Raw genomic sequence first — 14,072 nt, forward strand, 5'->3', positions numbered from 1 at the left:
ATTATACACTGGTGATATGTTGGTAATGTAGGTCGGCACTTTACCATCTCTGGGCTCCTCGCTGGTGGATGAAGTGACTGCAGCACTGATCTAGCACTGTGTCCCCTTCACTGCTTATCCGTGCCCAACAGCGCCCTCACCAGGCATTGTGTGGTCACTTATATAAAGCTGGTACACTTCCCTCACAGACGGTCCGGCTGCCTGACGATCAGGTAGATTCCTATTGGCCTTGGATGGGAGTATTCTTGCCCTTAGATTATCATATTTCCAGGCTACGAGGGGCTGAATTATGAGAATGTCCGCTGCATTAGGCTGGGTTACATCGGAGTTGTCATTTCCAGTTTTCAGTTTCATCGTTGGAGAAGAAAACTGAAAGTGCTGGAGAGCCGGATCAGAAGGTATATATGGAACGGCATCAGAATGCCCAAGGAATGCAGCAGAACAACAAGTATTCGGAGGGTTACCCAGGACAGAGGTGAGTGGGTGACACCAGTGCATCTCATCATAATGGGCAGGGCTGATCACATAGGGACGTGTCCGTTATGATGAGGACCAGGCCTGTAAAGGAAATGCCAACTGCTGTGTGTGTCTGGTATCCTTGGTGTTTTGTTTTTCCTTAAATTTGTATAGTCATGGACTAATACAAGACACATTCTAAGGGTGGTTTCATGTCTGCATCAGGACCTCCAGACGGAGGTGTCCTCACAGATGTGGTTGCAAAACCGGGTAGCTGGGCGGAAAGTGGACAGACCCCATTATAGTCAAGGGGGTCCGCCCGACACTGTTTGGTTCCATCCACAGGCGGACCCCTTGGGCTGCGGGGTTTCTTCTTTTCTGTTTCCCAACCAGAGGAGGACATTGGAATCCCCAGCGCAGATGTGAAAACACCGTAACTTTACTTAACTGTGTTCTTACAGAAAGCCTTGGTGGCGGCGACAGACAAACTGCCTGTATAATAGAGAAGGTTATTGCTGCTGTACACAGTATTGACTTCCATGGACGGTCCCAAGTTACAAACTTGTCTCCTATCCACGGGATAGGTGATAAATGTCTGGTGGGGGTTCTGAATTCTCGGACCCCTGCCTATCATGAAAATGCAGGTCTTGTGTCCCCCACTGTATGAATGGAGCAGCGATCAAGCATGTGGGCTGCTGAGGCTAGCAGGGCGTGTGCGCGACTGCTACACCGTTCTTATGGGAGGCCTCAGTCCCCTCTGTTTTTGTGATCTCTGCAGATCCCAGAAGTCAGACTCTCACTGATCAGACACTTATCCTCTATCCTGTGAATAAGGAGATAAGCCTATATCTTGGGACAACCCCTGTAGAGAGGGTGCCCTTGTGTGAGATCCCTTAGACCAGGGGTCCCCAAGCACCGGACCGCGGCCGGGCCGTTGTGTGTTTAGCGCCGGTCCGCGGCACCGCCGGGAACTTTTGCTCTAAACACAAGGCCCGCGGGCCGAATCCGGCCCGCTGCCTTGTGTCATGTGGCCCGCTGCCTTGTGTCATGTGGCCCACAGCGTGCCAACGCCGCTGAGCACTGAAGCGATTACCAGCGGGGGCGCCGCAGCTCCCCGCTGGTAATCGCGCTGATCCCGGCGCACACTGACCTCAGTGTGCAGCCAGGATTCTCCTCCCCGAGTCCCCTGCTCATTAGTTCCGCAGAAGAGGACTCGGGGAGGAAGCGTTCCGGGCTGCACACTGACGTCAGAGCAAGCAGACAGAGAGCGACGCTGTAGTAAGTATATGGGTTGGGGGGCTGCTTAGAATTGCGGGGGGGGGGGTGCCTATTACTGCGGGGGCTGCTTACTACTGGGGGGGCTGCCTATTACGGGAGGGAGGGGTGCTGCATATTATGGGGGTGCTGCCTATTACTGGGGGGTGGGGGCTGCCCATTACTGGGAAGGAGGGGGCTGCCCATTACTGGGAAGGGGGGGGGGCTGCCCATTACTGGGAAGGGGGGGGGCCTGCCCATTACTGGGAAGGGGGGGGCCTGCCCATTACTGGGAAGGGGGGACCTGCCCATTACTGGGAAGGGGGTGGGGGCTGCCCATTACTGGGAAGGGGGGGGCTGCCCATTACTGGGAAGGGGGGGGCTGCCCATTACTGGGAAGGGGGGAGGACCTGCCCATTACTGGGAAGGGGGGGGGACCTGCCCATTACTGGGAAGGGGGGGGACCTGCCCATTACTGGGAAGGGGGGGGGACCTGCCCATTACTGGGAAGGGGGGGGGACCTGCCCATTACTGGGAAGGGGGGGGACCTGCCCATTACTGGGAAGGGGGGGGGACCTGCCCATTACTGGGAAGGGGGGGGGACCTGCCCATTACTGGGAAGGGGGGGGACCTGCCCATTACTGGGAAGGGGGGGGGACCTGCCCATTACTGGGAAGGGGGGGGGGACCTGCCCATTACTGGGAAGGGGGGGGGACCTGCCCATTACTGGGAAGGGGGGGACCTGCCCATTACTGGGAAGGGGGGGACCTGCCCATTACTGGGAAGGGGGGGACCTGCCCATTACTGGAAAGGGGGGGACCTGCCCATTACTGGGAAGGGGGGGACCTGCCCATTACTGGGAAGGGGGGGACCTGCCCATTACTGGGAAGGGGGGGGGGGCTGCCCATTACTGGGAGTGGGGGGCTACTTATTACATGGGAAGGGGCTGCCTATTTCGGGGGGGGCGCTGTCTATTACTGGGGGACCTGCTTATTATGGGGGGGGGGACCTGCTTATTACTGGGGGAGGGGCTGCTAATAACTGAGGGGTGCGGGCTGTCTATTACTGAGGGGGGAGATAAATTATATGCTGCCCTATCTGTGTGCTGGGGGGGGGATAGATTATATACTGCCCTATGTGTGTACTGCCAGGACATTCTAAATGTCATAATTAAATAAGAATGCACTAAACTCCAACCCCCTTCATAACCCCGCCCCATATAACCAAAGCCCCGCCCATGTCCCGCCCAACCCTTACGGGCCTTGTAAAACTGGTCTTGCTTGAAGCCGGTCCCTGGTGCCAAAAAGGTTGGGGACCACTGCCTTAGACAATCCCCCATCCCAGAGAGACCCAACTAGGAGCCCCTCATATTGAGTGTTAGAGCTGCTTTACATGAAGGGTATGAAGACTTCTGCAACAAAAATGTCTGTTCCAGACAGTCTCTTGCTGTTTTCTGCATACAGCGCTATTCGGGTTATGTGACTCCTGTGCAACAGTATTAAACTAACCCTGCGTTAGGGAGCTCTTCCATCGGCCAATTCTTGGCTACTTGTAACGTGTGCTGGTCGGCAAAGCATTGTGATCAGCGCTTCATCACTCGTTCACACACGGCAGATGGTTGCATGAAGACGAACAATTGTTAGTATGATTGTCCAGCTGGCGCTGCAGATTTTAGTGCAGTCGGCACAAGAATCAATGTCGCCATACACGCAACACGTGGATTTTGGTGTGTTTTTCACACCCTCATTTGAAGGGGTGGAATTCATACTGAATATCCACAGTATAAGCTGACATGCTGCGGACTTAAAACCGCACCACATATCAGTTCTGTACTGACTTGTGCAGATATTTATGCACCATGTGGAAGAGGTTTACATCTCCTCCACGCGGCTCAGACTGGAAATGCTGTGGATCTTACAAAATTTACACCTTGTGTGAAGCGCCTCTAGCAGGCGCTATACTACACTAGGACACCAAAAAGAGGGTCTTCATGTTCTCTCCTGCCTCTACTGACAGGTACTATGGCGGCACGGAGCACGTGGATGAGTTGGAGAGGCTGTGCCAGAAGAGGGCTTTGGAAGCCTACAGCTTGGACCCATAGAAATGGGGGGTGAATGTGCAGCCTTATTCAGGTGAGTCCATGAAGTAGTATAACATGCACATTCACTATTTACTGCACCCATAGATTGTAATGGTGCGTATTACACACCAAAAAAAGACGTGCACCTAATATATCTGTGAAAAACGTAGGTCCGACTGGCCCAATGTAAATCAATGGGGTTTTTAATGTATTCTAGTAGTTATATTCTTGTACATAGAGGACAGTATTATAGTAGGTATATTATTGTACATAGGGGGATCAGTATTATAGTAGTTCTATTCTTGTACATAGGGAGCAGTATTAGAGTAGTTATATTCTTGTACATAGGAGCAGTATTATAGTAGTTATATTCTTGTACATAGGGGCAGTATTATAGTAGTTATATTCTTGTACATAGGGGCAGTATTATAGTAGTTATATTCTTGTACATAGGGGGCAGTATTATAGTTGTTATATTCTTGTACATAGGAGGCAGTATTATAGTAGTTATATTCTTGTATATAGGGGGCAGTATTATAGTAGTTATATTCTTGTACATAGGGGCAGTATTATAGTAGTTATATTCTTGTGCATAGGAGGCAGTATTATAGTAGTTATATTCTTGTGCATAGGAGGCAGTATTATAGTAGTTATATTCTTGTACATAGGGGGCAGTATTGTAGTAATTATATTCTTGTACATAGGGGGCAGTATTATAGTAGTTACATTCTTGTGCATAGGAGGCAGTATTATAGTAGTTATATTCTTGTACATAGGGGCAGTATTATAGTAGTTATATTCTTGTACATAGGGAGCAGTATTATAGTAGTTATATTCTTGTACATAGGGGGCAGTATTATAGTAGTTATATTCATGTACATAGGAGGCAGTATTATAGTAGTTATATTCTGGTACATGGAGGCAGTATTATAGTAGTTATATTCTGGTACATAGGGAGCAGTATTATAGTAGCTATATTCTTGTACATAGGGGGCAGTATTATAGTAGTTATATTCTTGTACATAGGGGACAGTATTATAGTAGTTATATTCTTGTACATAGGAGGCAGTATTATAGTAGTTATATTCTTGTACATAGGAGGCAGTATTATAGTAGTTATATTCTTGTACATAGGGGGCAGTATTATATTAGTTATATTCTTGTACATAGGGGGCAGTATTGTAGTAGTTGTTTTTTGTACATAGGGGGCAGTGTAATAGTAGTTGTTTTTTGTACATAGGGGGCAGTGTAATAGTAGTTATATTCTTGTACATAGGGGGCAGTATTATAGTAGTTATATTCTGGTACATGGAGGCAGTATTATAGTAGTTATATTCTTGTACATAGGGGACAGTATTATAGTAGTTATATTCTTGTACATAGGGGACAGTATTATAGTAGTTATATTCTTGTACATAGGAGCAGTATTATAGTAGTTATATTCTTGTACATAGGAGGCAGTATTATAGTAGTTATATTCTTGTACATAGGAGGCAGTATTATAGTAGTTATATTCTTGTACGTAGGGGCAGTATTATAGTAGTTATATTCTTGTACATAGGGGGCAGTATTATAGTAGTTGTTTTTTGTACATAGGGGGCAGTGTAATAGTAGTTATATTCTTGTACACAGGGGGCAGTATAAAAGTGTATACACCAAGCACAGGAGAACATTTAAGAACATGATAAAGGAAAGGATACACGTGATACTTTGCTGGGGACTTCCATAATGATTACCAATATTGGTGATACATCTATCTACATTGCCCTGAAGGTGATCTCACCCGTGATCTGTAGGATCTTTATTTAGGATTATGTGTGATCTCTCTGTATTGGAGACACATGTGGAATATTATATGTGTACACCTTGTTTTTAAGATATATTATTAAAGGTTATATTTGAAAAAAATACATTCTTTTCTGTTCTTCTCGGTGATGGAATAGTTGTTATAAGGACCTTTCTGCCGCGGTGATTTGCTTATAATTGAAATGGCAGGTTTTCTGTCAGGGAGCATCAATACTGCCCCCTGGCTATTAGAGGCCAAATTAGTTTTCTCGAATAAAGATCTGGATATACATACTCAAGCTACTTTGATTAATTATGCCTTTAAGAATCTCACTAGGCCCTATAAGGAATGTATAAGGTCATGGTGGGAGGTGCAGGGGCTGACCAACTATTTAGAACACAAAATAGTACCTCACGGGCTGAGGGTTCACATTTTGCCACCACTAAAATGAAGAACGGGTCCCTTCATGACAGGTGGGAGAAGGAGGCCACTGAAAGCTCTTTTAGGCTCATAAATCTATTATTAGAGGAAGAGAAGATAAATCTAGAAAAGAAGAGTAAGAGCTTAGAGGAAATGATTAAGGATACCCGGGGGTTCTCAGGAGAGACAGAAGATGAGAAAAAGGAGAAAACACTCAAACCTGCAATAGAAAAGTATACTGGATATCTGAGGGAACGGAAACCTCTTCAGTGCAATAGGGATCTCTGTGATCTCTGGTAATAAGTAGTCTAAAGAGGGTCCTACCCAGAGAGACCTAGGGGTAGGGGTGGCACTATACCCAGAATGCGTGGTAGGGGAAGATTTAACTCAAATGGAGCATAGTTTTTAGACCCACTAATTTCGATTTATATGTTGAGGAATCGCGGTGGCATGGGGTTTCCTCAATAGCGGTCAATAGGTCCTTCCCCATGAGAAGTCTGATCAATTCTCATGAGAGGCAATCGCACTCTGCACCCCCAGCCATGAAAGATGATTTACAGATCATCAATGTATCCTGAAGGGTCAGAGGTTGAGCAGGCAGTAACGAGGAAAGGCTTGTCCTTGATTCCTACTAATAAATTTGACTGTTCCACTTGGACCAAGGATGTTTCACTGTTCTGAAGAAAGTTACGCTGGCACAAGTTTGTTTGTTTTGTTTTTTTTTTCTATCCAGAGCAGGAAAAAAATGCTCTGAGTTGAGTCTTAATCCGAGTGAGCTGGATACTCTTACTATATTAGATGTGTACCTCTTGGGTTCAAAAAGAATTGCACAGCTTGCAGTTCGCCTGAGTGGGAGATAGAGCTGTAGAGGGATTCTACATCCAAACTCGCCAGCTTCGTATCTGGTGATTATATGCCTTCCAGCCGTTTGAGTACATCCGTGGTATCTCTCGTATAAGCTGGTAATGCCTCAACAAACGGTCTCAGGATAATATCCAGATACTTGCTACTTCCTTGGGTCAGAATGACGATCACCAACACTATGGGTCTACCTTTCAGTGGCCTTTAGCTCTCACTCTACCCCCCAGCAAGCTGGGTACTCATTGCACCGACCTCGGAATGAAGGCTGAGTCGACCCTGAGCCGGCTACCTGGCCTATGCAGGTTTTGAACCCGCATACTTCAGGTCGTGAGCGAGATTGAATTCTTCTCTAGTTAGAGTAAAAGGATGTGAAATGAGTGGTCAATTGAATACAGAGGCCAGAGGGTGGGGTCTGGTACAAAGCCAAATAGGCCACTAAGGTAAAAAGTAGAGCGCGCTGCGCAGAAATCCACCGGAATACATGATGGTATGCCCTCAGCTGTCACTCTACCCCCCCAGCAAGCTGGGTACTCATTGCACCGACCTCGGAAGGATGGAAGGCTGAGTCGACCCTGAGCCGGCTACCTGGCCTATGCGGGGTTTGAACCCGCATACTTCAGGTCGTGAGCGAGAGCATGCACGGCCACTGCCCTAATGCTCTGCGCCACACGAGGCTCACAATGTAACTAGGTGTCGGTTTACATCTATAATCCTGGTTCAGTGTCTAGCTTGGAAACGAGATGCCATATAGACAGGCCTGGAGGCTCTGGTACCCTGCTGTACCGCCTCTAGCTTGGATACAAGATGTGCTACGGTGTGGTGGGGCATGGATGCTGTAGTGCCAAGTTGGGCCACCTCTTGCTTAGATTCAGGATGTGATACGAGCGGGCATGGAATCTCTAGTGCCCTGCTGGGACACTCCAGCTTTCATATAAGATGTGATACGGGGGTGGGAGAAGGGGAAGGTGGCTCTAGTAGCCTGTTTCACCGCCTTTAGCTTGGATACAAGATTTGATACCGGGGGGCATGGATGCTCTAGTGCTAAGCAGGGCCACCTTTTGCTTGGATGCAAGATGTGATACGGGCTGGCATGGACTCTCTAGTGCCCTGTTGCTCCAGCTTTCATTGAAGATGTGAAAAGGTTGGGCATGGAGGCTCCCGTTCACTGTTGTACCACCTCTGACAGCTGAGCTGTCATCAGCTCCCTTCCGACAATGCTTTCAGTTTTCAGGCCCCGTAAGGTGTTACACCCCTGGGGTTCAGCTGCAGCACCACCGGCCGCACTGTGTTCTAATGCCAATTTGGAGCCATTACCCTGGGCGCGGGCCTATGGCTGCTTTGAGATGCCCATAATGAATCGCCTTGCGGGTGGTGCTACACTAACCATAAAGCTACAGTGCCAGTCAATCACAGCGCTTGCTTAGTGACGTATGCAAAGGAGCTGGTGGAATAAGCGGATAGGCAGGTGACAAAGCCACTGTTTTTCCAATGGCAATCTCTTAGCGGTTAATTTCGGTTGGCTCTTTCAGGGTTTTCAGCACGCGGAGCTAAGATTTCGGCCGGAATTTTGCGTTCTGTTGTGATAAGTAAAATGCGCGCGTCTCCCTAAGGGCAAAGACTCTGCGGTTGGCGGCATAGAAATAGTGCTCAGGTTTACAGTCACGATTGGGCGGTACTATGGGTCGACCCTCACAAAGGCGAGGGGGTGCGGCAGTGGAGCTGCGAGGCCCGGCGAGCCAACCCAGGTGAGGGTCAGCGTCACCCATAGCCACCTACGTTTTTGGTGGCTAACAGCTTGGTGGGCAGTGCAGCGTTCGGGTTGCGGGTAGAAATGGCGCCTTGGCGCCATGTGCAGAATGTAAGAGGCCTGTAATGATTTTCTCTGGTCTTCTATATATACAAACTGTTGGGTTAAATGGACGTCCACGGGAGTGTGGCAGGGAAATTGCAGTGTGTAACGGAACTATGTTGTGCGGTGATGATTTAAGTTTTGTTGGTTTTGAATTCTTCTCTAGTTAGAGTAAAAGGATGTGAAATGAGTGGTCAATTGAATACAGAGGCCAGAAGGTGGGGTCTGGTACAAAGCCAAATAGGCCACTAAGGTAAAAAGTAGAGCGCGCTGCGCAGAAATCCACCGGAATACATGATGGTATGCCCTCAGCTGTCACTCTACCCCCCCAGCAAGCTGGGTACTCATTGCACCGACCTTGGAAGGATGGAAGGCTGAGTCGACCCTGAGCCGGCTACCTGGCCTATGCGGGGTTTGAACACGCATACTTCAGGTCATGAGCGAGAGCATGCACGGCCACTGCCCTAATGCTCTGCGCCACACGAGGCTCACAATGTAACTAGGTGTCGGTTTACATCTATAATCCTGGTTCAGTGTCTAGCTTGGAAACGAGATGCCATATAGACAGGCGTGGAGGCTCTGGTACCCTGCTGTACCGCCTCTAGCTTGGATACAAGATGTGCTACGGTGTGCTGGGGCATGGATGCTGTAGTGCCAAGTTGGGCCACCTCTTGCTTAGTTTCAGGATGTGATACGAGCGGGCATGGAATCTCTAGTGCCCTGCTGGGACACTCCAGCTTTCATATAAGATGTGATACGGGGGTGGGAGAAGGGGAAGGTGGCTCTAGTAGCCTGTTTCACCGCCTTTAGCTTGGATACAAGATTTGATACCGGGGGGCATGGATGCTCTAGTGCTAAGCAGGGCCACCTTTTGCTTGGATGCAAGATGTGATACGGGCTGGCATGGACTCTCTAGTGCCCTGTTGCTCCAGCTTTCATTGAAGATGTGATACGGTTGGGCATGGAGGCTCCCGTTCACTGTTGTACCACCTCTGACAGCTGAGCTGTCATCAGCTCCCTTCCGACAATGCTTTCAGTTTTCAGGCCCCGTAAGGTGTTACACCCCTGGGGTTCAGCTGCAGCACCACCGGCCGCACTGTGTTCTAATGCCAATTTGGAGCCATTACCCTGGGCGCGGGCCTATGGCTGCTTTGAGATGCCCATAATGAATCGCCTTGCGGGTGGTGCTACACTAACCATAAAGCTACAGTGCCAGTCAATCACAGCGCTTGCTTAGTGACGTATGCAAAGGAGCTGGTGGAATAAGCGGATAGGCAGGTGACAAAGCCACTGTTTTTCCAATGGCAATCTCTTAGCGGTTAATTTCGGTTGGCTCTTTCAGGGTTTTCAGCACGCGGAGCTAAGATTTCGGCCGGAATTTTGCGTTCTGTTGTGATAAGTAAAATGCGCGCGTCTCCCTAAGGGCAAAGACTCTGCGGTTGGCGGCATAGAAATAGTGCTCAGGTTTACAGTCACGATTGGGCGGTACTATGGGTCGACCCTCACAAAGGCGAGGGGGTGCGGCAGTGGAGCTGCGAGGCCCGGCGAGCCAACCCAGGTGAGGGTCAGCGTCACCCATAGCCACCTACGTTTTTGGTGGCTAACAGCTTGGTGGGCAGTGCAGCGTTCGGGTTGCGGGTAGAAATGGCGCCTTGGCGCCATGTGCAGAATGTAAGAGGCCTGTAATGATTTTCTCTGGTCTTCTATATATACAAACTGTTGGGTTAAATGGACGTCCACGGGAGTGTGGCAGGGAAATTGCAGTGTGTAACGGAACTATGTTGTGCGGTGATGATTTAAGTTTTGTTGGTTTTGAATTCTTCTCTAGTTAGAGTAAAAGGATGTGAAATGAGTGGTCAATTGAATACAGAGGCCAGAGGGTGGGGTCTGGTACAAAGCCAAATAGGCCACTAAGGTAAAAAGTAGAGCGCGCTGCGCAGAAATCCACCGGAATACATGATGCCCTCAGCTGTCACTCTACCCCGCCAGCAAGCTGGGTACTCATTGCACCGACCTCGGAAGGATGGAAGGCTGAGTCGACCCTGAGCCGGCTACCTGGCCTATGCGGGGTTTGAACCCTCATACTTCAGGTCGTGAGCGAGAGCATGCACGGCCACTGCCCTAATGCTCTGCGCCACACGAGGCTCACAATGTAACTAGGTGTCGGTTTACATCTATAATCCTGGTTCAGTGTCTAGCTTGGAAACGAGATGCCATATAGACAGGCCTGGAGGCTCTGGTACCCTGCTGTACCGCCTCTAGCTTGGATACAAGATGTGCTACGGTGTGGTGGGGCATGGATGCTGTAGTGCCAAGTTGGGCCACCTCTTGCTTAGATTCAGGATGTGATACGAGCGGGCATGGAATCTCTAGTGCCCTGCTGGGACACTCCAGCTTTCATATAAGATGTGATACGGGGGTGGGAGAAGGGGAAGGTGGCTCTAGTAGCCTGTTTCACCGCCTTTAGCTTGGATACAAGATGTGATACCGGGGGGCATGGATGCTCTAGTGCTAAGCAGGGCCACCTTTTGCTTGGATGCAAGATGTGATACGGGCTGGCATGGACTCTCTAGTGCCCTGTTGCTCCAGCTTTCATTGAAGATGTGATACGGTTGGGCATGGAGGCTCCCGTTCACTGTTGTACCACCTCTGACAGCTGAGCTGTCATCAGCTCCCTTCCGACAATGCTTTCAGTTTTCAGGCCCCGTAAGGTGTTACACCCCTGGGGTTCAGCTGCAGCACCACCGGCCGCATTACCCGCATGTGTAACGGAACTATGTTACACACTGCAATTTCCCTACCACACTCCCGTGGACGTCCATTTAACCCAAACAGTTTGCACATACAGAAAACCACAGAAAATCATTACAGGCCTCTTACATTCTGCACATGTCGCCAAGGCGCCATTTTTACCCGGAACCCGAACGCTGCACTGCCCACCACGCTGTTAGCCACCAAAAACATAGCTGGCTATGGGTGACGCCGGACCTCACCTGGGTTGGCTCGCCGGGCCTCACAGCTCCACTGCCGCACCCCCTTGCTGTTGTGGCGGTCGACCCATAGTACCGCCCAATCGTGACTGTAAACCTGAGCACTATCTCTATGCCGCCAACCGCAGAGTCTTTGCCCTTAGGGAGACGCGCGCATTTTACTTACCACAACAGAACGCAAGATTTGTGCCAAAATATTAGCTCCGCGTGCTGAAAACCCTGAAAGAGCCAACCGTACACAACATATTACACATGCAACCTGCTACCAACAGACTCAGGCCGGGCTCACACAACTGTGGGTTTTGCACGTGAAATACGCTGTACTGATCTCCCATAGGCGCCCATGTTGGCGCTCACATGAAGGGCTTATTTAGACGATCGTATATCGGCTTGGTTTTCACTCCGAGCCGATATACGGTGTCCTTGTTTGCGGGGGGGGGGGCGGATGGAAGAGCCAGAAGCAGGAACTGAGCTCCCGCCCCTTCCCCGCCCCTCGCCATTATTTGCAGTGGGAGGGCGGGACAGGGGCGGAGCTAAGTGTCATGACTTAGCTCCGCCCCGTCTCACCCCTTTCTATTGCAAGTAGTGGAAAGGGGCGGGAGCTCAGTTCCTGCTCCTGGCTCTTCCACCCCCCCCCCCCCCCCGCAGACAAGGACACTGTATATCAGCTCGGCGTGAAAACCGCAAGGCGCAAATTACAGTCGTGTGAAAAATCCATAGAGGGCACTAGAGAGGCACTCGCAATGCAGAGATATTGGGGCCAAGACATTAAAGGAGTTTTCCGACATTTAAAAAAACATGCCCCAGGTTAGGGAATGGTGTAATTAAAATAGTGCTCAAATGATAAAGTTATTTGTCCCACCTTTGTTGATTCACTGCTCCCCGTTCCTATTAGCAGATATGTGCGCAAGACTTTAAATCAGCCATCCGGTTACTCTGGCTTCCTTGTACAGATACAGTCATGGTCGGGAATGCTGCTCGCGTGTCATTATTTCTGCTTTATTTAATAAAAATGAACATATCACAGATATAACGGAGTACGCGTTTCAGTTCTTCCCAGAGGTGAGCAAGGTTCTGGGAAAAGCTGAAACGCGTACTCCGTTATATCTGTGATATGTTCATTTTTATTAAATAAAGCAGAAATAATGACACGCGAGCAGCATTCCCAACCATGACTATCTATAATTAAAATAGTGACTAGTCGCCCTCTCCTTGGGCCACCGACCTGGTCTCCTCTGCTCAGGTCTCTGCTAAAACCCGTAGTGATGGCGTCACATCCATTGCTCACGTGACCACTTTGGCTAATTGCAGGTCTACAGTGGTCACATGTTGTTTACGCAGTCGTGACCACTGGGGGCAGCGATTGGCTGAAGCAGTTATGTGAGCAATAAATGTGACCCTTTCAGTGGGGAGCAGGTAGACAGCGCTGGGCCAGAGCACAGCAGAATGGTGACTAATAGCTATTTTATTTTTTAGACCATTCCCTACTTACCCTAAGCTTCTGTTTTAGGCTGGATTCACACAAACGTATATCGGCTTGGTTTTCACGCCGAGCCGATATACGTCATCCTCATCTGCAGGGGGGGGGGAGGGAGGATGGAAGAGCCAGGAACTGAGCTCCCGCCCCCTCTCCGCCCCTCTACACTATTTGCAATAAAAGGGTTGGGATGGGGGCGGGGCTAAATGGGTGAATTAGCCCCACCCCATCCTGCCTCTCCTAATTGCAAATAGTGCAGAGGGGTGGAGAGGAGGCAGAGAGGGGGCGGGAGCTCAGTTCCTGCTCCTGGCTCTTCCAGGCTCCCCCCCCCCCTGCAGAGAGAGCAGACATACGTGAAAACTGAGCCGATATACGTTCGTGTGAATGCACCCTTAAAGTGGCAGTAACCCTTCATATCCGCCTGTATCCTAGGGAGGCTTCCTATGTCCCCCGTTTAAAAAAATCCTAACCCTTTTATTGTCCATCAAGGTAGCTGTCTGAGGGCTCTTTTTTGCTGAATGAGTTGTATTCTTCAATAGTATTATTTAATGTACCATATAATGTCCTGAAAAACTTAAAATAATTTCTAAGCCAAAACGTTTTTTATATTTCTGTTGAGGGCTCGTTTTTTACGGGACGTTCTGTGGTTTAGGGCCTATTCACGCAGGCATCTGCGTTTTTACATTTGCCCACCGGCCCATGTGAACTGGTGCATTGTAAACCAATACATCAGAGGGGCAGTGTATATCAGCCGGGCATGAAAACGCAGCCGATATATGCTTGTGTAAATCCAGCCTTAGGGCTTATTCATACGAGCATATATCGGCCAGCCGATATACTCTACCATCTGATGCATTGGATTCCAATGCATCAGATCACACAGACGTATTCCTGAGGTG

At 49.3% G+C, this 14,072-nt stretch overlaps 1 long non-coding RNA gene across 1 annotated transcript in view; it reads left to right on the forward strand.

Annotated features, from left to right (window-relative positions):
* Positions 1-439: 439 nt before the first annotated feature.
* The window catches only part of LOC136576984 (uncharacterized), a 248,318-nt gene continuing 234,685 nt past the window's right edge, over positions 440-14,072 (forward strand). The window contains exons 1-2 of the long non-coding RNA XR_010786429.1: positions 440-475; positions 3,727-3,842. This is a non-coding gene — a long non-coding RNA (uncharacterized lncRNA). The remainder of the gene's footprint in view (positions 476-3,726; positions 3,843-14,072) is intronic.

Source organism: Eleutherodactylus coqui, chromosome 8, assembly GCF_035609145.1.
Source record: "Eleutherodactylus coqui strain aEleCoq1 chromosome 8, aEleCoq1.hap1, whole genome shotgun sequence".
Classification (NCBI taxonomy): Eukaryota; Metazoa; Chordata; class Amphibia; order Anura; family Eleutherodactylidae; genus Eleutherodactylus; species Eleutherodactylus coqui.